Source organism: Cnephaeus nilssonii (genome assembly GCF_951640355.1).
Source record: "Cnephaeus nilssonii genome assembly, chromosome: 10".
NCBI lineage: Eukaryota > Metazoa > Chordata > Mammalia > Chiroptera > Vespertilionidae > Cnephaeus > Cnephaeus nilssonii.
In genome coordinates this window covers 24,619,692-24,633,188 of record NC_137081.1, presented here as the reverse complement: position 1 = coordinate 24,633,188, position 13,497 = coordinate 24,619,692, and positions in this window count along the sequence as shown.

Here is a 13,497-nt window from a genome sequence, read left to right as displayed (position 1 = left end):
TAAATCAGACTTGTAGTTACCAGAGGCAGAGGGCAGGATAAGGGAAACTGGAAGAAGATGCCTAAAAGGTACAAACTTCCAGTTATAAAATAAATAGGTACTAGGGTTATAATGCACAACATGATGATGATAGCTAACCCTGCTATGTGATACATAGGAAAGTTGAGTAAATCCTAAGAAAAAATTTCCCCTGTTTTTCTTTTTGTTGTATCTGTATGAGAAGATAAATATTAGCTGAGACTATTGTGGTAATCATTTCACAATATATGTAAATTAAGCCATCATGCTGTATGCCTTAAAGGTATAAGGTGGTGAATATCAAGTATTTCTCAATAAAACTGGAAAGAACATACACAATATACACTGAGTGGCCAGATTATTATGATCTCTGAATGCATAATAATCTGGCCACTCAGTGTGTGTGTGTGTGTGTGTGTGTGTGTGTGTGTGTGTGTGTGTGTATTAGAGGCCCGGTGCATGAATTCGTGCATGGGTCGGGGGTCCGGCCAGCCTGGCCAGGGGGAGGGGACATGGGTGGTTGGCCGGCCTCCTGCTGGTTGAACTCCTGTTCGAGGGGACAATTTGCATATTAGCCTTTTATTATATAGGATATACACTGAGTGGCCAGATTATTATGCGTTCAGAGATCATAATAATCTGACCACTCAGTGTATATTAAATTTAACATTTCTTGAGACAACAGGTATCCTACCTAATAAAAAGATAATATGCAAATTGACCATACCATCGACACACCCACAAGCCACACCCATCAGCCAATCAGAGCGAGTATGCAAATTAACCCAACCAAGATGGCTACAGCCACAGAGAGCAAGGTTTCCCAGGTAACAGAGCAAGCCAAGCTTTCTGTGAGCTGTTGCAGGCCTAAGCCTCCACTCAAGCTACAAAGTTTCAATTATAGAAGGTAAACAAATTCAAACAGAAATGGCAGCAGAATGGAGCTTGAGAGAGCAGGCCAGGGTTGCCCCTGGCAACAGAGGAAGCAAAGCTTTCCGCACACCCTGTCCAGGCCCAGCCTCCGCTTAAGGCTACAAAGTTTCAATTATAGAAGGTGAATTAACTGCCACAGAAATGGCTACCAGCCGTGGAGGGAGCCCCAGGCTTGGCTCCGCTTCAGGCTACAAAGTTTCAATTGTAGAAGGAAAATAAATTCCAGATACCAGGGCCTCCGCTTGGGTTGCCAGGGGACGTGGCTGGCCTGCAAACCACCACAGGCCCTTCGCTCAGGCCGCCCCACGCCCCAAGGGAACCCCCACCCTGATCTGGGACACCCTTCAGGGCAAACCAGCTGGCCCCCACCCCTGTACCAGGCCTCTAAGGATATTACTCTAATAAAAGAGTAATATGCAGATTGACCATCACTCCAACACACAATATGGCTGCCCCCATGTGGTCAAAGATCCTGCCCCCATGTGGACACAAGATGGCCACTACAAGATGGCCAGCAGGAGAGGGCAGTTGGGAGGCACCCGGCCTGCAAGGGAGGGCAGTTGAGAGGGACCAGGCCTGCAAGGGAGGGCAGTTGGAGGTGATCAACCCTGCAGGAGAGGGCAGTAAGGGGTGACCAGGCCAGCAGAGGAGGGAAGTTGGGGGCAAACAGGCTGGCAGGGGAGCAGTTAAGCATCAACCAGGCTGGTAGCGGAGTGGTTAGGGGTGATCAGGCTGGCAGGCAGAAGCGGTTAGGGGAAATCAGGAAGGCAGGCAGGCAAGCAGTTGGGAGCCAGCAGTCCTGGATTGTGAGAGGGATGTCCGACTGCCCGTTTAGGCCCGATCTGGGCAGTCGGACATCCCTCCAGGGGTCCCAGATTGGAGAGGGTACAGGCTGGGCTGAGGGACAACCCCCCTCCGTGCACGAATTTCATGCACCGGGCTTCTAGTCTTACTATATAAAACAAATCTTATACAACACGTTTATATTGGTTTGTAATTGATAAATACAGCTTAAGTAATTAAAAAATAAAATAGACTTAGAGTAAGAAAGTTACTCTTTAGTATTTTTTAGTAAATATCACCTTAAGTGTAAATATCTAAATTTCCTATGAATTAAAAAGATTTATGGTGAGTAAAATAACTAAGCAAATTTAAACAACTATAATATAGATAAGAGAAAGATACCCCTACATTCTAATGAAAACTTACTCTAAATTATTCAAAGAATGGGCATTAAATTTATTTGGAAAGAACTTAAATTTCAACTTAGAAATGATTAAGTTAATGTACTACCACCATACAATGAAATATTTGTGTTATGATTAAAATTATATTTATGAAGATTTTATAAACACTTGAAAAATGCTAGATATATTATCTTTTAAGAGTAGTATACAAAATTCTATTTGCTTATGATCACAACCAAAGAACATAACAGCAACTATAACACAAGTTTAGAAAAAAGGCCAAAAGGCAATAGAATAAACTGTCAAAAAGCAGTTGTCTTTAGGAGCTGTGTAATATGGATTTTTTTGTCCTTTTTTTCTATTTTATTTTTTTTCCAACTATTCTGAAATAATTACTATATAGTACTTTATTACTATAAATGTATTAGAGTTTTATTTAAGTATATTTTGGGCTTTATTTAGGGATGAACACAGTGCTACACTATTATTTATAATACTACATAATATATAAAAATAATAACTTAATTTATATATTCTTACATGTATCATGTTTTATATATAAACTAGAGGCCCAGTGCATGAAATTCATGCACGGGAGTGTATGTCCCTCAGCCTGGCCTGCACCCTCTCCAATCTGGGACCCCTCGAAGGATGTCCTACTGCTGGTTTACAGGGATCTGGACTAAACTGGCAGTCGGACATCCCTCTTGCAATCCAGAACTGCTGGCTCCTAACTGCTCACCTGCTTGCCTGCCTGCCTGATTGACCCTAACCACTCTGCCTGCTGGCCTGCTTGCCGCCAGTTGCCCCCCGCCTCCAGCCTGATCACCCCCAACTGCACCCCTGTGCCAGTGCGCTTGCCCCCAACTGCCTCCCCTGCCAGCCTGCTCACCCCTAACTGCCCCCCCGCCCCTGCTGGCCTGCTTGCCCCACCTTCCCTCCCCACTGGCCTGCTTGCCCCCAACTGCTCACCTGCTGGCCTGCTCACTCCAAACTGCCCCCCCCTGCTGTCCTGATCACCTCCAACTGACCCCCACTGATGGGGCGAGGGACTGAGGGCTGTTTTCAGGCCGGCCACACTCCCTTCAGGGTGGGGGTCCCCACTGGGGTGCCTGGCCAGTCTGGGTGAGGGACTGATGGCTGTTTGCAGGCTGGCCAAGCCCCCCAGTGGGGACCCTCACCCCATGGGAGTGTGGCCAGCCTGGGTGAGGAGCTGAGGGCTGTTTTCAGGCTGGCCATGCCCCCCGGCGATCCAGGCTCCCAGCCCCTCCTTTTTTTCTTTTCTTTCTTTTTTTTCAGCGCCTCCTTGAGCAGAGGCCAGGGCCGGCTGGAAGCAGGTACCTGGGATTTATTTATCTTCTATAATTGAAACTTTGTAGCCTTGAGCGGAGGCCAGGGCCAGCCAGGGTGGGCGGGAAGCTTGGCTTCCTCCATCGCTGGGGGAAACCCAAGGCTCCTGCTCGCTCCAGCTCCATGGCCGTCGCCATCCTGGTTGGGCTAATTTGCATACTCACCCCTGATTGGCTGGTGGGCGTGGCTAGTGGGTGTAGCAGAGTGATGGTCAATTTGCATGTTTCTCTTTTATTAGTGTAGATAGTAATTATTATTTAGTAAATTATTACTACTTGTTAGTACTACTAGAACAATATACTAATACTACTAAAGACTAGTAATTATATAAGGATAATTATATATTGTATTGCAATAAAAGTATATATGAAATTTGCATAGTAAAATTCTGAATCATCATATAATAAAGTTCTACATGTATAAATAATGACTTTGTTAATAATACTTATTACATATAGTACTTTACCCCTTAACAATAATGGTTATTTAGTAAATAATAGTAACTATTAAATGATACATAAAAAGCTAAATATTACAAGGCAATAAATAATATTTGGACAGTTAATCATACATTGTAAATGTATAAAAATTTATTTCCTAGAGTTCAATGCTGAAACCTCATAGAGAATTTGATTCAACTCTTAAATATGATGCTTCATTAACAGTGTGGAATTTTGGCCCTATTAACTAAGCTCACATTCCTGTGCATTAGCTTAAAGCAGTTTCTGTTTACAGTGTCCAGGACTTTTGAAAAAGTCATATTAATAGTAAATAAGGAAGCCTGATTATATTAATCCAGTATGGGACACTCTACCATGGCATGTCATAGTAGAGAGGTCAAATAACACCACACAACTGATATCATACAGAAAGAAAGCCAAGGGAAAAACAGGAGTATTGTCTCATGCAATCTTACTGGATCATTATTGGCATCTCAGAGACTTTGTCCTAAAAGCATAAACAGATATCATGTCCCTAAATCATCATGTTATTTAGAGAAATAGTGACATGTCAATAAAGAATATCCCTGCCCAGCTGGTGTGGCTCAGTGGTTGAGCATCAACCTATGAACCAGGAGGTCACGGTTTGATTCCTGTTCAGGGCACATGCCCAGGTTATGGCTCAATCCTCAGTGTGGGGCACGCAAGAAGCAGCCAATCAATAATTCTCTCATCATTAATGATCCTATCTCTCTCTCTCTCCCTTGGTTTCTGAAGTCAATAAAAATATATTAAACAAAAAAAGAACATTCCTACTTCTGACTCCTCCCTTCTCTACATAGTTGAATGTTGCTGCTGTGGTCACCATGTCCATTTGTCAACCAGCAAACTTTTTTTTTTAATCCTCACCAGAGGATATTTTTTCTATTGATTTTTAGAGAAAGTGGAAGGAAGAGGGAGAGACGGAGAGAAACACCAATGTGAGAGAGACACATCAATTAGTTGCCTCCCGTATGCCCCCACCAGGGTCAGGAGCCTGCAACCGAGGTATGTGTCCTTGACAGGAATCAAACCCGGGACCCTTCTGTCCACAGGCTGACACTCTATCCACTGAGCCAAACTGGCTAGGGCTCAACCAGCAAACTTGGTGGCAATGAAGTATGGGTGAGCTAAAGACGCCAAGGATCAAGACCCTTATCAGTACCTCCTTCAAAAAGTCCACTTATTATTTTTGTTGGTCCTCTAACTCACTAGAAAAAGAGACATTGATATTAGTATGATATCTTACTCTCACCAGCCTCCCAAGAAAGGTTTTTACCTGAGTCAACAGACAACCCAGTCATCAGATCCAAAGAAAACAAAAATTTTTTTGGCATCTACTATGTAACAGGCTTTTTGAGTTTTAAGGCATATAAAACTAGGGTAGGTGAAATGGGGGGAGAAATGAAATAATTTAGGGCACCAGGGAAATCTCCTAGAACCTATGGTTCATAATAGTACATGTCTAGGAACACACAGTCCTAACCCAAGACCTCGTTCCCATGTCTCAGTCCTTGCTCACCGCATCCGGCTGTGCCTCAATCTTTCTCACTGGCATTGGCTTTCACTATCTCAGGCCCTCTCCTCCCAGCTTTGTTTCCTTGTCTCCAACTCGGCCAAATTTAGCTGTCTCAGCCTTAATCTAAATGACCTTTCAGCCTCTCACTGATTAAAATTTCCCTCTGGGTCTCTTAGTTCAGATTCTAGAAAGAGAATGTGATCATTGATTCTATGAATGAGTCTACGCATGAATAAATTGAATATAGTCAGCATAATTCTCCTTTGAGTTAGAACATTGAAGATTAAAACAACAACAACAACAACAACAACAACAACAACAACATTGAATTCACTTATTTCCCCAAAATGTCCATAGATAGCAATTTGCAGAGTGAACTTAGGGTAGCATATTGTGTCATCTATTCCATCATGATGCTGTATTATGTAATATTTTGTTAGGCAATGTTTAATTATGTAATATTTGGAAGGTCTATTTAAAGTCCTTGGTACTTATATTCCCAAACTATATCTATTAAATTAGTGTCATTTTGAAATAAAGTCCATTAAAGTGTTAATTAAACTGAAATATTCTGTATTATAGGTCAGGCAATCGTTAAGTACATCATTGCTTCATTTAATCCTAACAACACCTAAAGAATAGGTACTATTGTTAGACTGGAATGAAGGAATTTAGGCACACCTAGTTTAGAAGTCAGTTGCACAATGTCACAGTGGAGGGAGAGTTCCTGCAGGGTTTCTCTGACTATAGTTCATGTGTTTAGCCATTGCCCTACATAGGCTACTTTGTACACCTCGGTCAAATAAGATTTTTAAGTCCTGTGTTATATAAATGTAGTTAATACAAACATTTGCTAAAGTTTTAGCAATCAAACATTGTAACTAGTAACTTGAAAATATAGTAGACTTGGCAAAGTGAGGAAATGTTGTCATCTTTAACGTTTCTTGTAAGCACTTAAAAATTTTTGGCAATTGATTCAGAACTCTGCATTTTGCAAGAAGATGTTCATATCAGCCCCAATACTGTTATCAGTTATGTTGTTAGCAGGTCAGAGTTGAACTTATGATCTTTATTCATAGTGAGAGTAACCTATAGAATTGTACCTGACTTGCAAAGCTTTAATGAGTATTTCTCAATTCCAACTCAAATTGCCATATCATTTAAAAATTATTAGCCACCACTCTAAAATATACACAAATTCACATGATTTAAAAAGCAAATCCAATGTATAATTTTTATGTGTATTTTCCTTTGGACTGTTTGATTATTACGTATTTTGATGCTTTGAGCATATTACTTTGCTGTTATCACCAATAAACTACTGTATCACTGCATATCCATTTCTACTTTACTGTAAAAATATGACTCCCTTGGCCTGATGACATAAGGTCATAGTAGTTGTCCTTTAGTTCATCCTCTTGTCTCCATATAGCACTTTTAACTATTTCCATCTAAAGATTGTCTTTCTAGTCTTCTAAATCTCCAATAAAGAAAGACCTGTCTTCATTATCTATGGCCTCAATTCTCTCTTTCCCATTGGGTATGAATGTTGGTCTGAAACTGTATTGCATCATTTGTAATTTCATACTGCATTTCTTGAGTGAGTTGAGCTCTAACTTGACCTTGATGCCTAGAACATTTCTTTTTGAGAGGTTCAAGGTTCATGAAAGTGAAACCACAGAGAGGGGATTATTTACAGCACATTACATGGCTCTGTGATAAACCAGAGTCATGATTCATAAAAGAGTAAAGACTGTTTTTCCTATTCTAACCCACAGAATCCAACCTATAGACAAAGCACAGAAGGCTGCATTATGATCATAAAACAGAATATAAATTTATCAACTTAACCATATAAACATTGAAGAACAGCTAAAAGAGGTTAGGAAGTAAGGGAGAGAGGAGATGTGGATGAGAAGGTAGAATGTTAATATCCTCATCATATAAGATGTGCAATCAAAGCCTGGCTGGCAAAGCTCAATGGTTGAGCATCAACCTATGAGTGAGGTCACAGTTCGATTCTCGTTCAGGGCACATGCCTGGGTTGTGGGCTCAATTCCCAGTGTGGGGTGTGCAGGAGGCAGCCAATCAATGCTTCTCTCTCATCATTGGCATTTCTATCTCTCTCTCCCTCTCCTTTCCTCTCTGAAATCAATAAAAATATATTTTTTAAAAATGTACAATCAAGAGAGGCTCCTAAATGCCAATGGCATAAGTAATAGTTTTTAGTATATACTATTTATAGTTATAAAGAAACTAAAAATAGTAATACAAATTGGGGCAATGGGGGAGCTGAATCCTCACCTATGATAGCAGAAAAATCAATATATAATATTAAAAATTGACAGATGAAAAAATGGTGATGTAAGTATAGAATTTAAAGTTGCATTAGGTAACCACTAACAGAGCTTACAACATACTTGATTACCATTGGCTGCTTTTGGGTAGACAGGCTAGAAGTAAGAAGCAATGATGTAGGGACTGGTCCTTCCTCATTGTAAATTTTTCTGAACTGCTTAAATTTTTTAATTCTATACTTTATTGCTTGGATTTAAAAGGTACCAAAAATTTAAAAGAGTAAGTTATGCTATTTTATTCCATTTACAGAAAATAATTTAAGAGAGACACTAATAATTCCAGGCCTCTATTAATTGGCTATTCTCATGGTTGCAACAAAATAAAACTGAGGTTCAAAATTATCATGCAGCCCTGGCTGGTTTGGCTCACTGGATGGAGTGTCGGCCTGGGGACTGAAGGGTCCCAGGTTCGATTCCGGTTAGGGGCATGTGCCTTGGTTGTGGGCACATCCCCGATGGGGGTTGTGTAGGAGGCAGCTGATCAATGCTTCTCTCTCATTGATGTTCCTAACTCTCTCTCTCCCTTCCTTTCTGTAAAAAATCAATAAAATATATTTTTAAAAAGTATCATGCAAAAAAATTATCGTGCAGATGTATTGTGAGATACTGATACACCTTTATTAGTGAAAAACTATACTGAGTTTCAAAAGTGTCAGTGTTGAGTTTAATCTTATTTCAACTTCTAAAATTTGATTGAGAACATATGATGAGGACAATGACTCATTACTACTCAAATATTTGATTAAAATAGATATTTTTTTCTGCATAATTTCTTGTGAATTTACATTATCCTCAAAATTTGGCAAAGTTGAAGAATAGGTTCTACCTTGATTCTTCAGAAAAGCTAATAAAAGAACCGAGAGGGAAAATTCCACTCTAAAAAATGTTTTATATAAGAACTACATATTTAGAATGAGTTATCTTTTATTATTGTGCATATAAAGTTTACATTTTTAAAAATATATTTTTATTGATTTCAGAGAGTAAGCGAGAGGGCTAGAAACATCAATGATGAGAGAGAATCATTGATTGGCTGCCTCCTGCACCGATTGGGGATCGAGCCCACAACTTGGGCATGTGCTCTTAACCGGAATCAAACTGGCTAGGGCTAAAGTTTAGATTTTTAAATGTGATATCCTTTGCTTATTTTTTTAGGGAAAGAGATGGAATCCAGAAAGGCTTATGTCTTTTTAACAATTATAAATTAGACCAAGAAACAAAGAGAGAGGACCCAAATAAACAAAATCAGAAACGAAAGAGGTGAAATAACAACAGACCCCACAGAAATACAAAGGATTGTCAAAAAATACTATGAACAACTCTACTCCAACAAACTAGACAACCTGGAGGAAATGGACTCATTCCTAGAAAAACACAACCTTCCAAAACTTACTCAGGAAGAGACTAAAAATCTCAATAGGCTGATAACTATGGAAGAAATAGAAGAAGTTATCAAAAAGCTTCCAGCAAACAAAAGCCCGGGGCCAGACGGCTTCACAGGGGAGTTTTATAAAACATTCAAGGAAGAGCTAAAACCTATCCTCCTCAGACTATTCCAGAAAATTCAAGAAGAAGGAACACTTCCAAGCTCCTTCTATGAAGCCAGCATCACCCTAATACCAAAACCAGGTAAAGATAACACAATGAAGGAGAATTACAGGCCAATATCCCTCATGAACATAGACGCCAAAATCCTCAACAAAATTCTAGCAAATCGAATCCAGCAATACATCAGAAAGATCATACACCACGACCAAGTAGGATTTATCCCTGGGATGCAAGGATGGTACAATATTCGCAAATCAATAAACGTGATACATCACATAAACAAATTGAGAGATAAAAACCATATAGTCATATCAATTGATGCAGAAAAAGCATTTGACAAAATCCAACACCCTTTCCTGATAAAAACTCTCAGCAAGCTGGGAATAGAAGGATCATACCTCAACATAATAAAAGCCATATATGACAAACCCACAGCCAACATCATACTCAATGGGCAAAAACTAAAACCATTTCCCCTAAGAACAGGAACAAGACAGGGATGCCCACTCTCACCACTCCTGTTCAACATAGTGTTGGAAATACTAGCCATTGCAATCAGACAAGAAGAAGAAATAAAAGGCATCCAAATTGGAAAAGAAGAAGTAAAACTGTCCTTATTTGCAGATGACATGATACTGTACATAGAAAACCCTAAAGACTCCATCAAAAAACTACTAGACTTAATAAATGAATTTGGCAGAGTAGCAGGATACAAAATAAATGCTAAGAAATCTATGGCATTTCTATACACCAATAATGAACTTACAGAAAGAGAGACTAAAAAAGCAATCCCATTTACCATCGCACCAAAAAAATTAAGATACCTAGGAATAAACTTAACTAAGGAGGTAAAAGACCTATATGCGGAAAACTACACAACACTGAAAAAAGAGATAGAGGAAGACATAAACAGATGGAAGAACATACCATGTTCATGGATTGGTAGAATCAACATCATCAAAATGTCCATATTACCCAAAGCAATCTATAATTTCAATGCACTTCCCATTAAAATACCAACGGCATACTTCACAGACCTAGAACGAACTTTCCAAAAATTCATCTGGAATAAAAAAAGACCCCGAATAGCCACAGCAATCCTGAGAAAGAAGAACAAAGTAGGTGGGATCTCCATACCAGATTTCAAGCTGTATTACAAAGCCACTGTTCTCAAAACTGCCTGGTATTGGCACAAGAACAGACATATAGATCAATGGAATAGAATAGAGAACCCAGAAATTGATCCAAATCACTATGCTCAATTAATATTTGACAAAGGAGGCATGAACATACAATGGAGTCAAGACAGTCTCTTCAACAAATGGTGTTGGGAAAATTGGACAGACACATGCAAAAAAATGAAACTAGACCACCATCTTACACCATACACAAAAATAAACTCAAAATGGATCAAGGACTTAAACATAAGACAGGAAACCATAAAAATACTAGAGGAATCTACAGGCAAAAAAATCTCTGACATATGCCAAAAGAACTTCTTTGCTGATACTGCTCCTAGGGCAATGGAAGCTAAAGAGAAAATAAACAAATGGGACTACATCAAAATAAAAAGCTTTTGCACAGCAAAGGAAACCATCAATAAAACAACAAGAAAGCCCACTACATGGGAGAACATATTTGCCAATGATATCAACGATAAGGGTTTAATCTCCAACATTTACAGGGAACTCATGCAGCTTAACAAAAAGAAGATAAACAACCCAATCAAAAAATGGGCAACTGATCTAAATAGACACTTTTTGAAAGAAGACAGAAGGAAGGCCAAGAGACATATGAAAACCTGCTCTAAATCACTAATCATTAGAGAGATGCAAATCAAAACAACAATGCGGTACCATCTCACACCGGTCAGAATGGCCATTATCAACAAGTCAACAAATGACAAGTGCTGGAGAGGATGTGGAGAAAAAGGAACCCTCGTGCACTGCTGGTGGGAATGCAGACTGGTGCAACCACTGTGGAGAACAGTATGGAGTTTCCTTAAAAAACTAAAAATAGAACTCCCATTTGACCCAGTGATCCCACTTCTAGGAATATATCCCAAGAAACTGGAAACATCAATCAGAAAAGATATATGCACCCGTATGTTCATAGCAGCACAATTCACCATAGCTAAGATTTGGAAACAGCCTAAGTGCCCATCAGCAGATGAGTGGATTAAAAAACTGTGGTACATCTACACAATGGAATACTACGCTGCGGTAAAAAAGAAGGAGCTCTTACCATTTGCAACAATATGGATGGAGATGGAGAACATTATGCTTAGTGAAATAAGCCAGGCAGAGAAAGATAAATATCACATGATCTCACTCATTTGTGGAATATAATGAACAACATAAACCGATGGGGGGGAAAATAGATCCAGAAACAGAGAAACATCAATCAGAACGTCAAACCGCAGGGAAGAAATTGTGAGGTAACCAGAAACCCAAAAATGCCTGAGAACGCCTCTCTAGCCACGCTAGCAATCATCAGATGTACGGTAATTTTACCGGGGACAAGAGGGTAAGTATTTTGATCTAACGCTCCTGACCCTTCATGGGTAAGACCCCTTACGTGGGCTGATCCTCTGACTAATATAGGTACCAATAATACCAAACACGCTGGACATCAAGGAGGTCCATGGGTGGGGCAAGAAAGTATAAATACATAGGGATCCCCACCCAGCTTCCCTTTTGTATGATACAAAATCAAAACAATGCCCCTTTGTGTGTACAATTAAAGAGAGGTTTCTGGCTTGTGTGGACACCAAAGAAAGGGTGTCACTACTATCATTACGTGCCCCCGGTGGAGGTGCAGAAAATGTAACTAAGACCTTGTCTATATAAAAAGAAATGGACAGCCAGTCTGAAAGGGAATTCCCATGGACTAGAACAAAGAATATCCTTACATGATATTATCCTACACTGTCATTAAAAATTATTCCCAGATTTGGAACACCCCCTGTACTTATAATAGTTCCTCGCACCCTTGGGGATAAAAAATAAATAAAATAAAAAAAGTCATATGTTTGGTGCTTGGAGACAAACTTAACACATCTCTTGATACTTTAGAATTACTACAGCATAATATACAATTATCCCAAGCAAACATACAAACTAATTCTTTGAATGTCTGGCAGCAATTTAAAAAGGACATGTAAGGATTTAACCCTTTTCATTGGGTAGAGGGCCTCCTGGGAGGGCACCTGAGCATTCTATATGGGTCCCTCTTACCCTTTAGGCCAAGAGAGACCCTCCTCTCACAATTCAATTGCTCACAGCTGTTGCATGAGCTATCAGTTCATGTCGAGGTTGAAGTCTCGTGACGACTGGTGCCATGGATCTGTCTATCACCCAGTAGGGCGAACTGAGCCCTCCCTGGAGAAGAAACCCGGGTTCCAAAAGATATGTGATCAGTGCTGGGGCCCCGCCAGCAGGCGAGGGGATCCCAAGGCAGGTGCTGGGCATGGAGGCCACGGGGGCATAGGCTACCAAGGAGACAAAACTGAACCTCACGTCACCCTGCTTGGCCCCGGAGGATGGCTGGTTAGTCAATGACGGGTAAGATTCCTCAAGGAAGGAACAACCTAAGACAGGCACAGTCGCAGAGGGGCCATCAGGAGAGAATTTGGGGATCAACAGAGGTGGGGCACAGATCCTCACCCCCCCCAACATTGCAGGGGCCTGAATCCTAGCCCCTTCTGAGGGAGGTCTCCTGCCCCCATGGCTGCTTTGTGCTTCCCATGCCCAGCTCAGATCAGGACCCAGGTGACCGACAGAGACTTGGCCGACAGCAGCTGCCCTCTCACTCCAACAAGAATTGTTTGAGTTGCCCTGTACCCATGGTGTGGGGAAGGGGGTTTACGATATCTAAATCCAGCCTACCACCAGGAATGCTCAGGACCTACTCAAGAAGGCAAATAATCCCTTCCACCAATATTTACAGGGTAAAACAAGATTATTGTTAGAGTAATAAATTTGACAGTAAAATAGTAGTCAAGTTTTCAGACAAATTTAAATTGGCTAGTTGAAACAAGTGAATATTCTAGAAAAATTAATTGTACCAGACAAAAAGGTGTTCCTAAAGAGTCAACTAAAATTTTT